The 22058-nt window shown below is 42.0% G+C and overlaps 1 protein-coding gene across 3 annotated transcripts in view; it reads right to left on the bottom strand.

Moving 5' to 3' along the window:
- Positions 1–22058, bottom strand: part of ZNF706 (zinc finger protein 706) — a 36863-nt gene that overhangs the window by 900 nt on the left and 13905 nt on the right. The window contains exon 5 of one of the 3 annotated variants that reach the window (XR_005989930.1): positions 1900–1965. The exons of 1 other annotated variant lie outside the window; for it this stretch is intronic. The gene's annotated coding sequence lies outside the window, so the exon portion shown is untranslated. Of the gene's footprint in view, positions 1–1899; positions 1966–15635; positions 15647–22058 lie in introns of those variants that run through there. One more of the 3 variants, XR_005989929.1, reaches the window with a different exon arrangement.

Genomic DNA, 22058 nt, shown 5'->3' with positions numbered 1-22058 from the left:
AGACTTCTTTTTCTTCTTGTGGCAGACTGTTCATTGCCTTCCCAATATCTGTTTTCTCCTTCAAAATAATAGTTTTAGCTGGCCATGGTGCTACCCAGTGAAAGACTACATTTCCCAGATGCCTTTGCAATTGGGTGAGGTCATGTGACTAAGCACAGGCCAATGTGGTATGAATTCATATTCATTCATCAATACATATTCACGATGTAAGCAACTTCCTGGTTATAGCCTTAAAACAAGGGAGTGGCTTGTCTTGGTCTCTACCTCCCTTCCTTCTGGCTGGTAATGGTGAGACCTGGAATAGTCACCCTGAACACACAAGTAGAAGCCTGTTAAGGACGGAGCAGCAAGGCTTGGATCTCCTCCCTACATTGACTGCTGAGACTGTGGTACAAGGCCTCTGCATTATAGAGTTTATGGTACAGTGGCTTAGCCTGTACCTTAATATCCTCATCTCTACATATGATAATCCTATTCATTCTGTAAGGCTTCATCCAGGCAGAAATGTGCCTTTCCATCCTTTGACTCTTAAAGCCCTTTGACCTACCTAAATTCTACATTGGACTCCATTGTTCTGTGTGGGAGTCCTGGTTGCTCTTTACAGCTCAAAGAAGACAGGGACCAAATCTTAATCATTGCTTTGTATTACATGAAGCCTTACACATTGCCTTGGTTCTTAATAAATGAGTTGGGTGAATGTATAGATTATTCTTCATTGTCTATATACACAATGAATCATAATAAAATGAGCAGGTAATCTTTTGTGGTTAAGTAACCATATCCCCAAACTGCTAGAGAAGAGGTCATTGTCAAGCCAAAGAATGAGGTGCCAAGCTCCTAGACTGTCTCCTGTTCAACATTACTGTGGGCAACTTCAGTGGCATGGTCAGTATACCCGTTGTACTGGTGGACAACATAATGAGAAACCAATGATGTAGATAAGAGAATCAAGAACCAAAAATATCTGTACAGATAAGAACAATGGATGAAAATTTAACAGATGAAATTCTGAATACTAGTTCAAAGATGGGGAAAATGAAAGAATGGAGGAAAACTTAAAGATTATATTTTTATTTTTTTAAAAAAGATTTTATTTATTTATTTATTCATGAGAGACTCACAGAGAGAGAGGCAGAGACATAGGCAGAGGGAGAAGCAGGCTCCATGCAGGAAGCCTGATGTGGGACTCGATCCTGAGACTCCAAGATCACGCCCCGAGCCAAAGGCAGATGCTCAACCGCTGAGCCACCCAGGCATCCCAAGATTATATTTTTAAAAGGTTTAAGGGTTTTATTTGACTGGAAGCCCAGTATGAGTCAAGAATATGGTATGATGGCCAAAAAATGTTAGTTCAATTTTGGGCTGAATAAACTTACCCAACAATTACTTATTCAGGGCCTACTAGTGCTCAGTATTGTGTGAGAGACAAGATGGGGAAGGTGCAGCCCTGCTTTGAAGCTTACAAAGACATGGCACATATTCTCTGTATAGCACAAGGCAGACAGCATTTGGTGTTGCAAGAGCAGAGGTGGGAAGCTTGGCACTAGTGTGACCCAAAGTGGGTGGCTGAGTTTAGCTTGAGTGTGGGCTTGTGAAGAGCACGGAACAATAAGGTGTGTGTGTGTGTGGGGGGGGAACGAGGTCAGTACCAATCTGTAAGGGAGTCCTTAGCACCAGGCTATGGAGACTGGGATTTATGTGCAAAAAGGAACAAAAAAAAAAAAAAAAAAAAAAAAAAAAATCAGTGTTTAGGAAGATTTCTTTGGAAGCAATCTGGTGGGCAGATCAAAGTGGGGAGACAGAATAGTTTAGAATTGGAGGCATCTCTTTAGAGATGGTCTTGTTTAATGTCTTCTATTTTATAAGAGGAGAAATGGGCCCAAGGCATAAATCATGTACCTAAAGCCACAGAGATGGCAGAGGCACAGCAAAACCAGGATCCTGGACTGATGGCTCCTTTGTCCCCTGGGAATAACAACAACAGTGATTAGACCTTGTACAGCTATTGGAGTTTAGGGAAAGCATTTCTGGAGAGACCTGGCCTGGGGGGCAGGGAAATCAGTTAAGGGACTTCTTCCCCAGTCAAGTAAAATCATTGAGTCATGGGAGTAGAAAAAGGGTGAGCTGTGTCAGAAATTGCTTGGATGCTGGGTGTTGGGAGGGAAGGAAGAGAGGCAAAGACAATTAGATTTGGGGGGTGGGAGACAAGCAGGACAGCAGTAGGACTGATGGACATTGGGGATGCAATGGTGAACAAGTCGGAGGAGTCCCACTTTGGGTGGGTCCCCTTGTAATAAAACAGGCACTAACAACTGGTCTGTGTCACATAATGTGTCCGGAGAGGGTTAACGGGAAAGCACATCATCAGAAGGAGGGATGGAACCGCTTAGTCTGGAGAAACCTACATTGACTGCAGAGAATGGGGGTGAGCTTTAGAGAGGGAGTTGGTAGCTCCCCACATAGGGAGGGCTTTTCCAGAAATTTGTGAGATTGCCTCTAAATAGCTTGACACCAGGGGAAGGCAGCTATGCAGGAAAAGGCATGGAGGGTGCACAGACCAAATCATCTCCGTTCGGTGAAGCAAGGCAGCAGAAGGAATGAAGGTTTTGGAGTTACAGAGATCTGGGTTCTAGGCTCAGCTATGAGCTGTGTGATATTGGCCGAGCTGCTGGACCTCTCTGTGCCTCTGTTTCCCCATGTCTATAATAAAGAAGCTAGGTTGGAAGACTTCAAAGCTGTATTCTAGATACAAAGTTTCTTAAAAAAGAAAAGGTAGCTTATGTGCATAAAATAAATGGGTGGAAATTTTAGGGTTGTCTGATTTGGATTTGGCTCCTGCCACTGTACTAATACTGGTGATCAAGTGCGAACAGGCAGCCTGCTTCTGTTTCACTCCATGATGGCATATAATGATGGAACAGGGCTGACATGTTCACAAAAAGCACTTTTCTCTGTGGGTAGGAGTGGGAAATAGTCCCATTTAGCTGATATCACTAATTTTTAAAGAAAACCATATGAGCTAAAGAGAACTGAAGATGGATGTGGGAGCTATGAGTCAACCACTGAATTTCAACTGCCTTAATTTTACATTATAAATGACACAGTTTTAAAGTTTCTTAGATTTTACAAAACTTGTGATTTTTCTTTAGAAGAGCTCATCCAGATACATGTCAATACATGTTAAAAATACTGAACATTTACTCCCATCTTGACGAATCCTTAAAACAATGATTGTGCTCTTAGCTATTTTCAATATAAAATCCATTTTCTGGCAGTCTTAAAAACTGAGAATTACTTTCTGTGCACCCTACCTTCTTCCAACAAAAAAACCAGTTCTTGCTACCCTTATAGAATTTTAAAAATTCCTTTTCAAGTTTTTTTGTAAGGGATAAAGTTTCTTAAAAACATCCAGCATTTTCACTAGAAATGAAATGTTCAGAAGGCTTCTGGATAAGCAATATTTATATGTAGTTCCTTAAATCTTAAATATGGACCTTTTTTTTTTTAAATATATATTTTTTTAATTTATTTATGATAGTCACAGAGAGATAGAGAGAGGCAGAGACACAGGCAGAGGGAGAAGCAGGCTCCATGCACCGGGAGCCTGACGTGGGATTCGATCCCGGGTCTCCAGGATCGCGCCCTGGGCCAAAGGCAGGCGCCAAACCGCTGCGCCACCCAGGGATCCCCCCCCTTTTTTTTTTTTTTAAAGATTTTATTTATTTGACCGAGAGAGCAAAAGAGCATGAGCAGGGGAAGCAGTAGAGGCAAAGGGAGAAGCAGGCTCCCAGAAGAGCAGGGAGCTGACCTGGGCGGGGCTCCATCCTAGGACCAGATCCCAAGACCCTGGGATCATGACCTAAACCAAAGGCAGATGCTTAACACACTGAGTCACCCAGATGTCCCTTAAATATCTAATTCTTTTTTTTTTTTTAATTTATTCATGAGAGACACAGAGAAAGATGAGAGAGAGAGAGAGAGAGAGAGAGAGAGAGAGAGAGAGGCAGAGACACAGGCAGAGGGAGAAGCAGGCTCCATGCCGGGAGCCCAACGTGGGACTCGATCCCGGGTCTCCAGGATCACGCCCTGGGCTGAAGGTGGTGCTAAACCTCTGAGCCACCCGGGCTGTCCTATCTAATTCTTAAATAGCAGAAACGAGAGACTGTTTTCCTTTACTGTGGTAGATGCAAAGTGACTTTACAAATTTTCAGGTAGAGAACTAAAATATCAGACCCGGAGATTACATAAGAAGGATCCCTGCCTGCCATCCTTACATCAAGGCAAAACAAGACCCGGAGGCAGAACAGAAATTTCAAAGCCTGACTTAGAGGACTGTGGAAAATAATTCTATCAAATCAAAGTTTAGGGCCATCTCGGACTGCAGCAGGAAGGAAAGAACATTGTTAAAAATAGCGCTCATTCTCTTTTAACCGCGGACAGTTCCTGAACATCTTATGTTAGCAACACAGATCGGACCCAGTTTTGGTTCAGCCTCTGTCACTTAACCGTTCCTAGCTCGGTTTTCGCGTCACCAAAATGGGGGTGATATTACTTATTTACCAGCAGGCTGAGCCAATGCATGTGAGGTGCTCCAGTGAGCACACAGCGGATCAGGTGCAGGCTCTCCGGGTACCAGTGGGGCCCGTCTGGCCGCGGGTAACGCTCACACCTGCAAAGGACCGAGGACCAGCCCGTGTCTAGTAACTTGCATCGCCAGTTTCCAAACTGCTAGTGGTATTCAGTTTGAAATTGCATTATTAAGGGGGAAAAATCTGCTCTGCAGATCGCCACTGCGATGTGCTGCTGTGTCTTGGCCCAGACCTCCCACCTAAACTAATTACAGTTCCACACAGGTAGAGGAATGCGCGACTTGAGACCCGCCCTGTGGACCTCAAGGGCGGAATTGTCTCCGGCTTTGTGTGTGTGTGTGTGTGTGTGTGTGTGTGTGTGTGTGTGTGTGTGTAATAGAAAGCAGCATTCTCTTTGCTTAAAAAAAGAAGAGTAGGGGAGGGGAATGAACGTATGTGGGTTTGCTCAAATGCTCCAGAAAACTGTTCTACGCAGCTGGAGGAATGAAAGGGAGGAGCCCTAAGGAAAGGACTGCTAAATGGAAAGGGAGGAGCAAAGCAACCAGGAATTGGTTGAAAATGCTTCGGTGCTGAAGGAGGCATGGAATGCCAAGAACGCAGAATTTGCGCATATTGAAGAGGTGCTTGTGGAAAACAGGTTTCTCCTTTTATTGAGCTTTGTGGCTGGTTGAATCTTCTTGCTCCAGTTTCGGACCATTTCTTCCAGCCCAGAATTTTGTGTGTGGTTCTTATGATGACCTAAAGAGGTTGTGGGCTGGCTCTGATAGGGTCAGTAACTCTGCTCCCCTTCTGGGCCACCTCACACAGCAGGGCCCAGGTCCCCAGAGGGGGGCAGCCCCCTCAGTGGTGGGGGCTGGGGAGGGGTCCCTCCAGCCCGATGGATGCCCTCTAAAGGAAAGCCAGGGACAGCACAAGCCTTTTTGATGGTGACTTTGATACTTTAAGCCAGATGTCATTCTTTGGATGAGATGAGGATTCCTCCTTCTCCAAGCCACCCACTCCCCCTTCTTAAATGTTTTCCAGGAATATGCTGGAGAGACTACTAGAGAGGTGGTTCTCCAGTGTCTGTTCTCTTCCTCTAGGGTACAGCTTCTGGGGAGGGCATGCCCTGCCTCTCCTGTCTGGACTGAGGATGGTGGCTGCAGGGAGCCATCTGAGGCCCCTGTGGATGAGGGCCACTTGTTGAAGAGTATGAAGTGGTAAGGCAAGAGAAGCCTAGGTCCATGACACCAGGGAGTCACCTCACTAATCCTAGGCAGCAGACCTTCAAACTATTAGGTAAGAGAAATAAGCCTCGGTATTTGTTTAAGTCATTGATACTATAAGTCTCCGTTAGGTATACTTTTGGACTATACCTTCTTACTCTGATTTATTTATTTATTTATTTATTTATTTATTTATTTATTTATTTATTTTCTTTCTTACTCTGATTTATATTCAGAGAATTCATTTGACTTTGTCTACAACTGAGCTAAAGGCTTTTTTTGAAGGACTCAGCAGGTCTTCTAAACCTGGTTTCTTCAAAAATATTCCAGAAAATTTATGTGATTGGAAAATAGGGCTACTTCATAGTGATAAAAATGTATGTGTATATATGTGTGTGTGTTTTTTAAACAGGAGATGCCTTGGGAAGCAAACATCCCCAAAATGCAGTCTTCAGCTAAGTCTACAGGATATGCCCAGAGCCTGTATGGTCACGAGGAGGCGGTGAACTTGTGTGGACAGAGAACGTGGACACACACTGCACGACAGCAGGCCAGGCCCCAGCGATCTACGGGGGATAAAAATCAGTTCAGCTCTTGCTAAGATGGTTTGCTATAATATCTGCATGACAACCGAGCACAAGTGAGTCATCAAAGTTAAAGCTGAACAACAACAGCTGAGGTTGGACATAGAGCCCAATAAGCCAGTCTGCTACATATTATTGCACAGTGTTACAGGGAGGGAGTGAAGTTTTAGAGAAGCCAAATGTGGAAGACTATGTATTGGGCTATTCCAAGCCCCCACTCCAAATATATACATATATATGTGTATGTGTGTGGCCAAGAGACATACATGTTTTCCACAGGTACCTATATTGTGTTCTCTTTTAACCATATTTGTTTCATCCTAACTCTGAGGACATGATCTTTGATGAAATATATATATATTTCCCACCACTTTGGACAGATTTTTTTTTTTTTTTTTTTTTTAAGATTTATTCTTGAGAGACAGAGAGAGAGCAAGAGAAGAGACAGAGAGAGAAATAGGCTCACTACTGTTCAGGGGGCCCAACATGGGGCTTGATCCCAGGACTCTGGGATCACAACCTGAGCTGAAGGCAGATGCTTAACCGAATGAGCTAGCCAGGTGCCCTTGGACAAAATTCTTTACATAAATAATTTATTTTTATAATAAAAAGGTTCACAACTGTAGCTTTCAAAGAATCTTAGTACTAGAGAGAGGACTAGAGGTCCCTTTGGATGTATTCAAGCAGCTGTAAATTCACATAAACTGGGTAATAATTGGGTCCACACTTCCACATCAAGGAATGTGAGGCTCTTTTTTGTGATCTTGTCAGATTTAAAGAGAACCTCCATTTCTAGCACTCACTCATCTACCCGAATAGGAATGGTCTACTCTTCTTCACACATTCCTCTTTAAAGTTGCACAAAGTATCTTTTTAATTAAGCATTCTATAATTTTTCCAGGAAACAGATCCAAACTTATTGGCTTGTATTGTCCCTGAGTCACCTTTTGGACAATTGGGCTGACATCTCCTTGATTCACGTCTTTTGGCACTCTCCTTTCTCATTCGCTCTAAGAACTTAGGGCTACTCAATTATATCTGCAAATCTTTGCAGTGCCCTGAAAGCAAGTTTTCAGGGCCAAGAGACAAGTCTATTTTGTACAGCTCCCTGTATAGAGTGTTCTCTTTTAACCAGATTTGTTTCATCCTTTCTGAGAGCTATCTTTGATGGAGAGGAAATGAAAAAGAGTTATTTGTTGATTTAAAGGTATCACAAAGAATAGAGTCTTTGAAGAAGTGTTATACTTTAAAAATGTTTAAACAGGGGTGGTTCTCCACCCTGGCTGTACATCAGAACCACTTAGAAAGATTAAGGCAAAACAAAACAATAAAAAAAAAAAAAGGCCTGGGTCCCACCCTGGACATCCTGACTTAATTGGTCTGGGATGGGGCTAGGCATTTGTGTTCTTCTAATGTGTAGAACTGAGAATCACTGCAAATCTAACCATTAGAAAATTTATGGCTTTTTTAAAAAATGCTTTATTCCATAAGAATTCTTGACTATTGTCCCAGAAGTTAAGTTGCAGCAAAGTTGTGATGGACAAAAAGAAATATTCAGGCTGTAAACCCACAGAGTCATGGGTTCCTTGAGCAACAAAGGTAGGGGCAGACTATGTAGCTCGGTGATTCAGAAACTATTTTTGGATAGAATCATCTGAGGACCATGTTTGAAATATAGATTCCTGGAGTTTCATCCATCCGTAGGTCTTCTTCTGAATAGATTGGGGACAGAAGGAAGGAAGGTGGGCATTTGTTACCTACAGGCCAAACAATCCTAATGCTACATCCTACAGCCTTAGCCAATGGCACCCGCTGCCTTGTAAGACTTACAAAACATGGTTTAATATATTCAAAGCAGAACTTGTCAGTGTTAGATGTGACCCTGACAGGCCAAGGATGGCTTAGAGTTCAGCAGATCCAAAAGGAAAAGGCAGATCCTGGACTACAGAAACAGATACTGACAATGCCATGTTTTCTGGAAGGTCCTCATCATTACCAGGTTGTTTCTTTGCCAATCCCTCCCCAGCAGTGTCCTGTCAGCTATTTCTTTATATCATGCCCCTACTTTCTTTTCTTTCTTTTTTTTTTTTTTTTATGGCCCTCCTTTCTTAACCTTTGCCCTCCAAACACAATTTCTAAGTCCTAACTAGCTCCAGTTGGAAAGCCTCAGCTTCCCTGGCTTTTGCTGTCCTCCAGGTTCCAGTTCTCACCAGTGTCTGCTGCTCAGGAGCCCTCCAGGCACCTCCCAGTCAGGAGAAAGCTCTACCACTGTCCCAGGGCCTCTGGTGACTTTGTGCCCATGTCAGTCATGTGATCATATGACCAAACTGCCTTCTTGAAGGCTCTGCCTGTCTTATACTATGGTCCTTTTTAGCTTCTGGCCATGAAATCCTACCCAGGGTCTTCTAAACTCTTTGCGAGGTGCACCTCATTCAAGCTAAGCCTCCTAGAGCCCAGAGCTGGACTCCTTACTGCCCTGGAGCCAAGTTCTCTGCTTACCCAGGCTCTCCCTGCTAGCATCTGGGCACAGCTTTTTCTCTGTTTTCACACCACTTGCCCACTGTTAGTCTTAATACCTTTTCAACATGGAACTGTGAACTCTGTAAGGATACATTTTTCCTTCTAGGAGAGAGAAGTATACCTAAATAGTCTACTGTCATTTTTCATTCATCATCTCAGAAGTGAAATTATCAACACATCAGAAGTTTACCAAATGCACTCACTCTTTTAGCAGAGCATTCTAATAAAGGCTCAGAGAACTGAACACACTTTTATTTCAACCATATCTTGCCTCTTTCTGGAATCAGGATTAGGAAGCCACGGCCTACAGATGCTGGTGGTAGCCTCCGGTCCCTAAGTTTTAGGGACCACAACCTCTACCTACAGTGAAATCACTTCTGATCACTTACATCACTTCTAATTCTTGGACATACATCCCCCTGCCACCCATATTAGGGCAGTCCTTAGCCCTGGTTCTCCCGACCCTGGGAAATTCCAGGTGCTAACATCTCAAATTCCCTTTGCCTAATACAACCACCTAACTTGAAATCCAATGTATTATTCCTTACCTTTGCCTCATTTTTCCATGAAAATTAGAGGATTCTCCAATTGCTCTATGTCTGTGTCACACATATTTTCTTATAAATACTAAGGTTTACAGTTTCACTCGAGCCATTCATTTTCTCACTCTCTCAAATTTCAGTGTAGACTTCTTTGTTGTTATGCAGGTCATCTGCTTGCTAGAGATAATGAAGAGTTTGAGAAACCCTCATGAAAGAAATGACAAGAGATGATTTTGGGCTCATGACCTCTTGTGCTGTACTTTCTGCTCCACAGCCAGGAAGCCTCGGCTGGCAGTGTGTGTGCGGCCAGGTATCAGAAGACCTTGTTACTTTTTTAGTGCCCTTCTTAATGCCCCCAAGGCCTGCGTGCTGACCTGGCCCCTCCTCTGGCTGCTGCTGTCATTTGCTGAGGAAGGAGAATGCTTCTCCCTCTTTCTGTTACAGATCTTTATTGAAGTCCTCAGAGGCTGGCACTGCTGAAGTTCTCACTCAGCACCTTTCAGAGGAGCTTCATCACCTCAGACCTAGGTCGGAGCCATCTGACGCCACTCAGGACCACCTCCAAGGACTCTCACCTGCTGCTCACAGTTGCCCCAACCATCCTGAGCTGGCATGAGAGTCCGTGTGGGCCTGGACATCTCTACCCAGTGCTAGGGACACGTTCTGTTCTTCCTTTTTGTTTGAGAATCTGATCTCAGCAAAGTGGGATGCAGACTATTAGTCCTAATGTTTTTTAACACTTTGTTCCATATTATTTTATTTTATTTTAAGATTTCATTTTTAAGGGGCACCTGGGTGGCTCAGTCAGTTAAGTGTCTGCCTTTGGCTCAGGTCATGATCCCAGCGTCCTGGGATGAAGTCCTATGTTGGGCTCCCTGCTTAGTGGAGAGCCTGCTTCTCCCTCTCCCTCACCCCTGCTCATGCTTTCTCACTATCTCTCTCTCTCAAATAAATAAATAAAATCTTTTTTTTTAAAAGACTTCATTTTTAAGTAATCTCTACAACCAATAGGGCTTGAACTTATAACCCTGAGATCAAGAGTCACATGCTCTGCTGACCGAGCCAGCCAGGAGTCCCTAACTTGTTCCATTAAAAAATAACAAAAACCCCCCAAATATTTAAGATTCCCTGGGACTCCACTGGACTCCTCCTCCAGTGATTATCCCATCTCTCAGTTCCCTTCACAAAAGAACTCTTGAAATGGGGGCTATACCCCTGCTGTTTCTACCTTCCTGTCTCCCATTTCTTCTTTAGTCCATTTTTGGCTTGCATCATCACTACTCACTTGAAAGTGATCTTCTTAAGTTCACCAATGTGATCTTACCAGCAAGGCTTTGGTAGTTTCCTCTTACCAGGCCTCCTCTCTGAAACACTTACTGGTGAGTGCTCCCTCCCTGAAGTACCCTCCTCTCAGAGCTGCTTTGACTCCCTTCTCCCTTGACTTGACTCCCTTCTCTCCTTTCCTGACTCCTTTTCCTCTACTTAATGTGAATGTTGGACTCCTCAGGGCTCCTCTCTTTTCTAAGTGATCTCATTCAGTCCTATAGTTTTAAATACCTTTTGCGGGATCCCTGGGTGGTGCAGCGGTTTGGCGCCTGCCTTTGGCCCAGGGCGCGATCCTGGAGACCCGGGATCGAATCCCACATCAGGCTCCCGGTGCATGGAGCCTGCTTCTCCCTCCGCCTGTGTCTCTGCCTCTCTCTCTCTCTCTATGACTATCATAAAATAAAATAAAAATTAAAATAAATAAATAAATAAATAAATAAATACCTTTTGCATGTTGACAACTCTAATATATAACTCCAGCCTCACCTCTCCCCAAGAATCATATATGCACCTGGACCCATGTGCTTTGAGTACAATGTACTTGACATTGCCACTTGGCTGATGGGCATCCCAAACCTGTCTAGAGGTGAGGTCTTAACTTCCTGGTATATTCTTCCTCAAAATCTTCCCTCACCTGCTTCCCTATTAGATCAGCTTACGGCATCACCAACGACCTAGCCAACTAAGCCAGAAACCTGACAGTGAACTTTGATTCCTCCTTTTCTCTCATCCACAAAGAAGCCACCAGCAAGGCCAGTTAGTTTAACCTCTAAAATAGCTTGTAACTCAGTCCACTTGTCTACTGCCACCACCCAGGTCCAAGTCTCCACTGCCATTCCCTAGAATTGATGGTAGAATTGATCTGTCTCCCATCACCACACTCACCACCTTCTAAAGGATCCTTTGCACGTCAGGGAGAGTGCTCCTGACAAAATAAAATGTAAAATTGGGTCACATCCCTCCCTTGCTCACAACATCTTCAATTCTTCCCATGGCACTTGAAAGCAAGTCCAAAAGCATCACCATAGCTGGCAAAACCTTGCCTTATCTGGCTCCTGATCACCTTCAAACCTCATCCCGTGCCACCTCATCTCTAATGTTCTCTGCACTGTAGCATACAGACCCTTTCCATTCTGCCTTGGGGCCTCTGTACTGGCTGTTTCCCCAGAAAGGCCCAGGCCACCTGGCCTCTGGAGAGGAATCTGATGACCACCCTCCTTTCCAGACAGGACACACCTATGGTACTTTCACAGTGCCCTACCTGTCTGCCCAGCAGACTACAAACCACATGAATGCAAGGATCCTTCTATCAACCCTGCTTGGGGTTGTACCCCCAGTGCCTAACAAAGGTAACCGGTATCAAATGATGATCTAGAGGTGGGTCTTTTGGCTTACAGATTCCTAAGGACCTACCTTCGAATGCCACAGCTTCCCAAGAAGGTGTGCAGTTTAGGATCTGTAGCCCCCATCAGGGTTTGCCACTCCCATGTCCTAGGCTGTGGGAACCTGGCTCACAGCCCTGGCTGTGGCCCCCTTGGACCCAGTGGTCCTTCTGCTGAGAAGGAGCATGGCCTCCCATGGCCAGAGCAGCCAGAGCAGAGTGCTGGCCTAGCTGGGTCCTGCGCAGGGTTCCCCTGCCGGATGACACCCATGGGCCGGGCAGCTTTCTCCCAACTGGGCTGTAGCCTGCCGCTTCTTCCCAGCACCTCGGTGCTTGGCCTTCCTCCCTTCACAGCCACCAGAACTGCACGGTGCTCTGGAGGCTGGCCAGGCCTATTCCCACCTTCTCCCTTTCTCCTTCACAGGCATGTCCCCTAATCTGTCACGCTTCCAATCCAGTTTGGGTGTCAGTTTCCCATGGGCCCTTTCAGAACCTTGAAATATTGATACTATAAACCGTGGTCCAGAAAAACAAATTCTTATCTGATACTGTGTATAAAACCATCTGCTCACTTCCCATCCCTCTTCCAAGCACAACCTTCAACTAGGAGACATGAAAGTCCTGAGCCCGAGAACTTCTGGTTTATCGTCCAGGGCTCCAGGTCACCACAGATACATTCTAGATTTCATTTAACAGGGCTGTTCCCACAGGAGCTAGCAGAATAGGTAGCCACTGGCGGACACGGCCCTTTCTGCCACCGCTCGGGTCGGTGCTCCCAAGAGGCAGCTGTATGTTCACCCCCGAGTATCTATGAATCCCTCGGTTAACAAAGTCATCAACTACAGCCCCTTGTTTGAATTACTAACATTATCTTTGTAGCTACTGGTGACTAGAATGCTTCACTAATTTCAGAGAGAATAAAATCTACTCTCTTGAGAGGGAGAACCACATTTGATTTTATAACTTGTATACGTGGCACTTCTTCACCTTGTCTGGCTAAAACACAGTATTTAGTTCTACTTCTGTGTAAGCCACATGAACACCAGCTGTCTACTTTGTCCCTTCTGTATCTCATAAACGTGTGCAGTCATTAAGCAAATTGTCCTGTAGTTGCTTTCACATTTTCTGAAACTCAGAATAATCAAGTAACTTTCCCAAAATCACATGGCACTTTTCAACAATTCAGATAGCAAATATTCAAGCAGCTTATCTGCCAGTGTCAGAAAATAGATTGCTTATTGTGTGTGGTTGACATTTATTGAATACTCTGCTCTAAGCACTTAATGCTTATATCATATTTAAGAGTTAATTAACTCTTATTATCATCCCTACTTTACCAAAGACAAAATAGTTTTGGCCTGGTTAGGTGACTCGCCTAAAGTCAGGGCTGAAACTCAAACACAGATGAGTTCACAGCCCATGTCCTAGATTCTTGCACTACACTGCCTCATCCCAATGACAAGAAACGGCCATTCCCTTCAAAACAAAGAAAACTTAATAGATTGTTAGATCTTTGGGAGACTAATGAAAAGTCAATAAAACATCTGATAGAAGCAGTAAAAAAAAAAAAAAAAGGCAGTAAATCACAGAGCAGAATTACATTCTGCCTTTTCTTAGAAGAAAAATAAATGGATCTCAGTGTTAAAACAGCTGGGTAATATCAACACTGACAGTGATCCCATCATTGACAGCATCCTGCTGATGCTAACACTAAATGACTCAAGGTACCCACGTCAAGATCCGAGGATAAATGGACAAAACAAAATGGGGTAGTGTCCTCTCAGGCTGCAATGAAAGAAAAGTATATGAGAAAGAGAAAAGGAATGTAGGATAATACAGAAGAGTGAAGGGAGTTAAACAAGCATGTGCTTTTTTCCTAAGGTTTGGCATTCCCAGTTCTGCGTCTGACCATTTAAATCATACATCACATTGCTGTGTTGAGTATTAAGGGAAAAATGGCCAAATGCTGATTTTGGATTAATCACTGCTGTGCCATTCAGTTCTTGTTGACATAGGGATGAACATTCAAAAGATGGTATCAACAGCTAGTAGGGCACGGGCTAATCAGACTGGATCGTGGGTTGGAGTGCTGGTGCAGGGTCCAACAAGCCCCAAGTCTATTATCTCTTTTGTCGCTGGATTGTGAGGAGGTTATGGGAAGCAGAGGGGCAGGGTGGCTGAGGAGTAGGCACCATTTGGGATAATCAACAGGTTATTCCCTACTGGGTAGAAGTATTTCAGTATGGTAACCTGCAGTGCCACACAGGCTGGTACAGCTAGTAATCAGCTCTGGATACAGGTTCACTGGGCACTAATTTCAACCCTTTTAATTGAAAATGTTTAACACTGAACTTTTTATTTTACTTTAGATAAAATTATTTTAATGAAGAACCAGCTTAGAATATGAGAGGCAAACCTCCATATTTTGATGTTAAGAATCACTTCATTGTCTTTGTGCATTAAAACCATTTTCTTTGAAACTCAAATATTTCCTTGTAATTTATTTTTCTCCATGGATCTAGTGGTAGTCACAATAATCCCACAACAGGTAGATTTACTCTTGTGGGCCTATAGTTAGACTTTTAAAAACAAAACAAGAAAACACTAGTAAACCTCAAGTTCTTTGCTCATGCAATCAAACATTCTTTATGGAGGTGGATCTGGAGTTCAGCTGTGACAGCAAGCCGCAGGCCTCCCTCACACAGGGAGTGTGTGCCAGCAGGCTGTGGCATTTCCTTGAAGTGGCAGGCTCTTTAATTAGAGCCTTTCACTACAGAAGCCAATTAAAATTGGGTTTTATATTAAATTGATGAGTTTTGTCGCTAGAACTTATAAGGTGTTTTAAATCACAGAGGCCCTGTTGACTGTCAGTAGGTTGATCACTGGTCAAAGAAATTTTGCCCTTTAGACTATGCAAACAAACCATTCAAAAATAGTGGCATTTTGAATGTGGAAACCTAAACCCAATCTAGTAAGTCCATCAGTCAACAAACCAGTCAAAACCAAAACAAAAGGAAAATGTTTCATAGTATGCATGGGAAAGTCAGGGGCTTTTACTTATTTTATATCTTGTATGTCTGCATTGCTTGAATTATTTACCATGAAGCATGTAGTATTTTTAAACTACTCCTAACAAGACTGGTAAAGAACAAAATAAATGAAGAAAAGCTCCAAAGCATTTGAGAATGAAGAAAGGTATTTCCCATTGCTACTCATTCAAAATACAAAACATCATCAAATATTTAGAACATGTACACCTATCTGGACAGGATGCCTTGGTCCAGCAATGGATTTGCACAACCTCCTTTTCCAGGGAATACTACCTTTTAAATGGCCAAGAGTCATATTTTAGGGTTTTCATTTCTACCATGTTAAAGTTGTTAGAAATAAAAGTTGGTGGTTATCCTCATTTTAGAGATAAGAACAATGAGATTCAGAGACGTGTGGTGAGTTTACTACTCAGTCACCTGGATTCTAAGTAGCAGGGATAAATCCAAATCTAACTTTACCTGGCAGAGAGGCCTATGTTATCTCCTCTGCATCAGAGACTTTACACTGTCTTCCTCCCACTGTGATACACATGCCGCTTCACATTCACATCTACGATACACAGGTGTATTTAGGGTCATGCATGGGATTCTCCACCTGCTGCCTGTAATTTGAGCTCTTTCTCTCCCTCCGGACAAAGCACACTGAGCCACTACTAAGTGGTATTCTTGTAGGGGACAACCCTGAATCCATTCTAATTCCTAAAAGAGTCTAATAACTTGCTTCTTATTGCTAGAACCCACACACTAGCACATCGCACACCACCTTGGAAAATCATACTGCACCACACCCCAAAGGGCTTCAGACTTTACAGAAATGCTTTAATATATATATATATATATATATATATATATATATATATATATATATGTATATATATTTTAAATCATCCTTGCAGTGTTGCTAAGAATGGCTCTTCCACTATTTCTGCATGCAAAACATGTTGGGACACATGGCCTCATGACCTGCATCAAAGGACAGCCAGTGTGAAAACTTCTGCATTTCCTTTAACTAAGAAATTGTACTTCTAGGAATTTTTTTGAGAAAATAACCACTATTACATTTGATTTAAAAGACTTAAAATAAATCTCAGAGTTTATTTTTTTTTTTTAAAGATTTATTTATTCATGATAGAGAAAGAGAGAGAGAGGCAGAGACACAGGCAGAGGGAGAAGCAGGCACCATGCTGGGAGCCCAATGCGGTACTCGATCCCAGGACCCCGGGATTGTGCCCTGGGCCAAAGGCAGGCACTAAACTGCTGAGCCACCCAGGGATCCCCAAATCTCAGAGTTTAAACAACTGAAAGGATATCATGTCAGTATATACCTATTCAACCAACAGTAAATGAGTAAGTTGGTATGTTCTATTTTTGTGCTAGGTTAGTAAATTTAATGTCTCCAAGAAATAAAACACTGAAAACATAGGTTAAGATGCTATGTTTAAATAGGACATATTTGTTTCTAAATATTTTAGCTCAACATTTTAAATACAAATTAAGCTAGTTGCACCTAAAAGATGGACAACCTCACAGTACATTTTGAACTTGAGCACTTGTGCCAAATTACAAACAGGTTTCTCTGGCCATCAGGGCTCTGGGCCTCTCTGAACAAGTCTTGATTTAGGCCTGGACATTTGCCATCTGGTACTACTTTGGCTTCTCAAGTCAGTGGTCTACATCTGCTCCTACCTTGATACTTAGTTTCCAACCTCCTATTTTCCTGAAACCACATTCCCTTGACCTCAAAGCAGCCATTTGGGATGATGACCACTGCAATTCAGTGTGTCTAAGCCACACACTGGCACAAAGCAGGCATTCAGTGAATGAATGGTAGTACACACCCATGGCTACCGAGCCTTTGTGCAAACTCTCCTCATAGGTTCCGGGAGCCCATATTGTCCTGTTATTCTCCATATCCCTGTCAACTGCCCTTTAAGTATTTTTCCTAGTTCCTTCTCTACCCATTTCTGAATGTGAGGGATTTCCAAAGTTCTTTTGCAACTTTTTCTTGTTTATATATTGACTCAGAAATAATCACCAAAAAAAAAAAAAAAAAAAAAAAAGAAAAAGAAAAAGAAAAAGAAAAAGAAAAAGAAAAAGAAAAAGAAAAAGAAAAAGAAAGAAATAATCACCATTATGCACATTGCACATTAAGGAAAATCTCTTTTCAGTCTTAAGTCCCAGCATCACATTCCAAACTAAATGGGGTAACTACCCAAAAAATGTTGCTACTGCCCTTTACCAATCTACTTTTTTCAAGGGGAGACTGTATCTTATACTTTTTACAGGCTTCGCATGTTTTATATGCAGTGTGGGCCCTAGATACAATTCACTTACCTTTACTGATTTATAAATCTATGCATTCCTAAGTTGCTAGAGGCTTTTCAGCTTAAAAATAAATGGGAAAACCAAGGTCCTAAGTTCTATGCCAAAAAACAATGGTTTCCAAAGTGAGGTGTGTGTTTGTGCCAGGGGCTGATAAACAATGATTTGTTTGAATGTAGAAAGAAAACATTAGAATGTTTTTTCATCTCATCCTAATTTGAGGTCTATTTTTGGTGGCTTATAATTATAATAAACACACATGCATATCATTTACAAATACATTAGTGTATAGTCAAGAACTTTTTTACTTGTGTAATTTTATAATTTAAGCGTGGAGTCCACTGACAAGAATTGTCCTGACTTAAACTATGTATTATTACATACAATTCACCGGGTGATAAAAAAGAAGCCTATTAAGGAGCCTATTAAAATACTGACACAAACAGACCCTATAGTTGGATGTACATCTCAAGTTCAAATGTGATAAAGATATCCTGACACCTATCCTATTATCCCCATGTAAAATTTTAAAAATTCTGAGAAAGTTGAGGACAAATAAAGATCAAATAATTTTTATGTTAAAGGAATTCAATATAAAAGTAGTTCTTCCCACTACTTTTTCTATTTCTCTCTTGACAAAACTCAAAGTATAGGACTATCTACATACCTCCCGCACTGTGAATTACTTGATATCACAGGATTACTGGATGAGAAGAGATCTTGGAACTCATCTACTTCATCTCCCTCCACATTCTAGAAGATCCTGCCGCATTGTCCAGGCATGACCAGACAACTGCCTTGCTAAGAACTTACGGGAAGAGAAGCTTACTCCATAAGAAAGTCATTCTGCTCCTGGCGTTGTAATCATTTTTCTTCCATAATCTTCCAGATCTGCCTCCTGGGACAAATAGCAACTCTCCAAGTGCCTCCTTTGGAACCATAGTGTAAAATCTACTCACCATCCTAGACCTCTTTCCCTGCTGAATGGAATCTAGCCAGGTACTATTTCACTTAAAAACAACAAAACCAAAGACACGGAGAATCAAACACCAATTTTACATGAAAACTGGCTATCAATGAATAAAGAAGACTTTGTGTACGTGTGTTCTCCTAAACTAAGGTTGCATTCCCCCCCCCCCCATTTTTTTAAGTAGGTTCCACACCCAGCATGGAGCCCAACTGGGGCTTCCAACTCAATGACCATGAAATCAAGACCTGGGCTGAGGGGCACCTGGGTGGCTCAGCGGTTGAGCATCTGCCTTTGCCTCAGGTCCTCATCCCGAGGTCCTAGAATCGAGTCCCACATAGCCTGTTCTCCTTCTGTCTGTGTCTCTGCCTCTCTCTGAATAAAGTCTCAAAAAGAAAAAAAAAAAAAAAAAAAAGAGAGACCTGAGCCAAGATCAAGAGTTGGATGCTTAACTGACTGTACTACCCAGGTGCTCCAGCATTCCCTACCTTTTAAAGCAGAGAAATAATACTACATTCATAACAAGTCTATAACAAACTAACACATTGGCTCTCATATAAAAAAGATTCAAGGACAGATTCCTGTCCACATTTTGGATTTGTACAATGCAATTTTTATTAATCCTAATTGGATTTACATTCTAAATATAATTTACATCTATTAATCATATTGGTACAAAAGTTCAAAATTAGATTAAGTCCACTTACTATTACAATATGTTGCTTTGCCTTGCTGAAAAATTTTTTAAAATATTTTTTTATTTATTTACTAGAGAGAGAGAGAGAGAGAGAGAGAAGCAGACTCCATGCCTGACATGGGACTCGATCCCAGGTCTCCAGGATCACACCCTGGGCTGAAGGCGGCACTAAACCGCTGAGCCACCAGGGCTGCCCTGCCTTGCTGAAATTAAGATGTATTATCAAGCTGTCCCTTGACTTCATGTTTTATATGCATTTCAAAAAAGAAAAACTACTTTGAAAACTATAAAGTATCCTACATATATGGCACTGCCTATAACAAGCACTGGGTATGACTTTAGTTAAAAAAAGAAATCCAAAAGTTTTTAAAAGTAATCCACAAAAGCAACAAGAATGATTTCTTGCAATTTAGGAAATACTCCATTTAAAGATAATGAATAGTTGCATGCTCCATCATAAGCATTCAAGTAGGCACAAAAATAAGACAATTCCTGGTACCTATGGATCCTAAATAAGAACAGCATACATAATGTCAGAAAGATAAAAGACTCTTCCTAGTGCCTGAGAGCCAGAAAGAGGATCCTAGGAGACTGGAGAGCATCAGGAAGAGTTAGATATAGGCCTCTAAAGAGTGGAAGAGAGAAAAAGAGGGCACCTTAGTTAAAAGGCAGAAAAATTGTGTGGAGACAAGAAAAGAGTAGTGAGAATTACTCAAGGAACAACACGGGCTCAGCAAGGGCAGCAGAAGGAACTGGCTTGCAAGCACACGCTCTGGGGCCAGACTGTGGAGGACCTGCCAGTCTCAGCCCAGGAGTGTGTTCATTTGATGGGAACCGACAGCGTCAGAGGTGGGGATATGGCTTGAACTATGCTTCCGGAGAATTTCTTATTGCAGGGAAAACAAACATGGTTGGGGGAAGAGACTAGTAAACTACACATGTAGTCAGGCCAGTTGAGGAAAGGGAATTCACAATTAAAAGCTAATGCATACATTTACCTAGAGACTAAGAGCAAATATACAATTCTGTTCTTTTTAAAAAAAAAAAATTTATTTATTTATTCATGAGAGACGGGGGTAGGGAGGGCGGGGAGGCAGAGACACAGACAGAGGGAGAAGCAGGCTCCATGCAGGGAGCCTGACGTGGGGACTTGATCCCGGGTCTCCAAGATCAGGCCCTGGACTGAAGGTGGCGCTAAACTGCTGAGCCACCGGGGCTGCCCTGTCCTTTCTTTAATATCCTCTTTTTTATGAAAATCAAGACACAAATTACCTATCTCTATCTTTTGGAATAGCTTCTCATCTGTATTACTTTCCTAGAATGTCAGCGCTTCGGGCTTAACAATATCAAATTCTGCAAATTCCTATAGCCTTCTGAGTTGTGATTAAACCAAGGCCAAGTGAAGACCCAATGAAATCAAGTCCCTCTTCAGAACTCCATCATATTAGGTTTGTTGCATTTTTATAATGAGGCTTTCACTAAATACACAGCAAATAGACATTGCTGAGGTAGTGCTATCCAATACCCATTCCTTATTCTTGCTGCTTAACTGAAAATAAACGCATTATTTTTCTTTACTGCTTTTCAGAAACCTAGAAATGTTTCCAGAAAAAAAAAAAATCAGCATTTGAGTTGAGCCCTGAAGAATGGGTAGCATTTCCACAGGAAGAGACTGGGTCAGACAGAGAAAAGAAAGCTCTTTCAGTAATAAAACACACAGGCAGAAACCAAAAAATAAAAAAATAAATAAATAAGAGACACATTATGTACTAAGTTCAGTAGGAGGATGAGGAAGAGGAAGAGTGGGAAGAGAGCTAAATTCTGGAGCACCAACTAACTACACAAGTACTTGTATCATTATGTCATTTTCTCCTGAAATCAGAACAATCCTTTGAGGAAGGATTAGTGTCTGTGTTTCATAATGTGACAGAAGATACTGTAGGGCTCAGAAGGCTGAAGTAACCTGTCCACATTCACTTAGCTGGGAAAAAGCAGAGCCGAATCTGAACCTCAATGCTGCCATTCAACTACATCCTTCAACTAGTTATTCACCTATGGCCTCAAATGTTGTACAACCTCCTACCCTAGTTAAGAAACTGTGTTCCTGTTAGAGATATTCCTGGCTACTCAAAACAAGGGTTAAATACGGTCTATTTTGTTACTATGAAAGTGCATATACAGAAATATGAAACAAAATGCAGACCAGAAATAAGATCTAGAAACATGAAAGATTTTGTTACTGTAACTTGAATTAACATAATAAAAACTTAACATAAAAAAAAACCCCAACTATACAGCAAATCTACTGGATGGATCATTGGAAGGATCATTAAACAGCCAGAAAAATGGCTTACACAATGTTTGTAACATGAAAAGAACCCACTTGTTAAGTAAAATGGAAAACATCAATGTGTAAAAAGTGACTACACAAAATCCAACTTTACTACATTCTTCAAATTACTATGTGTAATGAAAATATTAATATTTTTATAATGTATCACAGTGGTATCATTGCAATACTTCAGAGCAAAATTCTTGCCTGTAAATCTGCATTAAAAATGACCTTGAGTAAATCAAAAGTTAAACTATGGATAGTATACTGTTAAAAAAAACAAGTATAAAAGATTGTAAAAAGATCTCTATCAAAAAAGTACCAACAGAATATATCACTAGTAAATATTAATCCCCCTACCATCGTGTCACTCTCCTGTCCCCAAACCCTGCAAGTGTTCCTATAGTGTTGGCAGTAATTTGAATTATTTATTGCAGTTGTGCATGCAATCTCCCATTCTAATAATTGCTCCCCACTGTCATCCATGCGCTCAAAGGCTCTCATTCACAAGCCTTATGTTCTGGCTGGCCTACTCACTTTCTC

The sequence above is a fragment of the Vulpes lagopus genome, chromosome 9 (assembly GCF_018345385.1).
Source record: "Vulpes lagopus strain Blue_001 chromosome 9, ASM1834538v1, whole genome shotgun sequence".
Classification (NCBI taxonomy): Eukaryota; Metazoa; Chordata; class Mammalia; order Carnivora; family Canidae; genus Vulpes; species Vulpes lagopus.
This window is presented reverse-complemented; position numbering and strand designations above follow the sequence as displayed.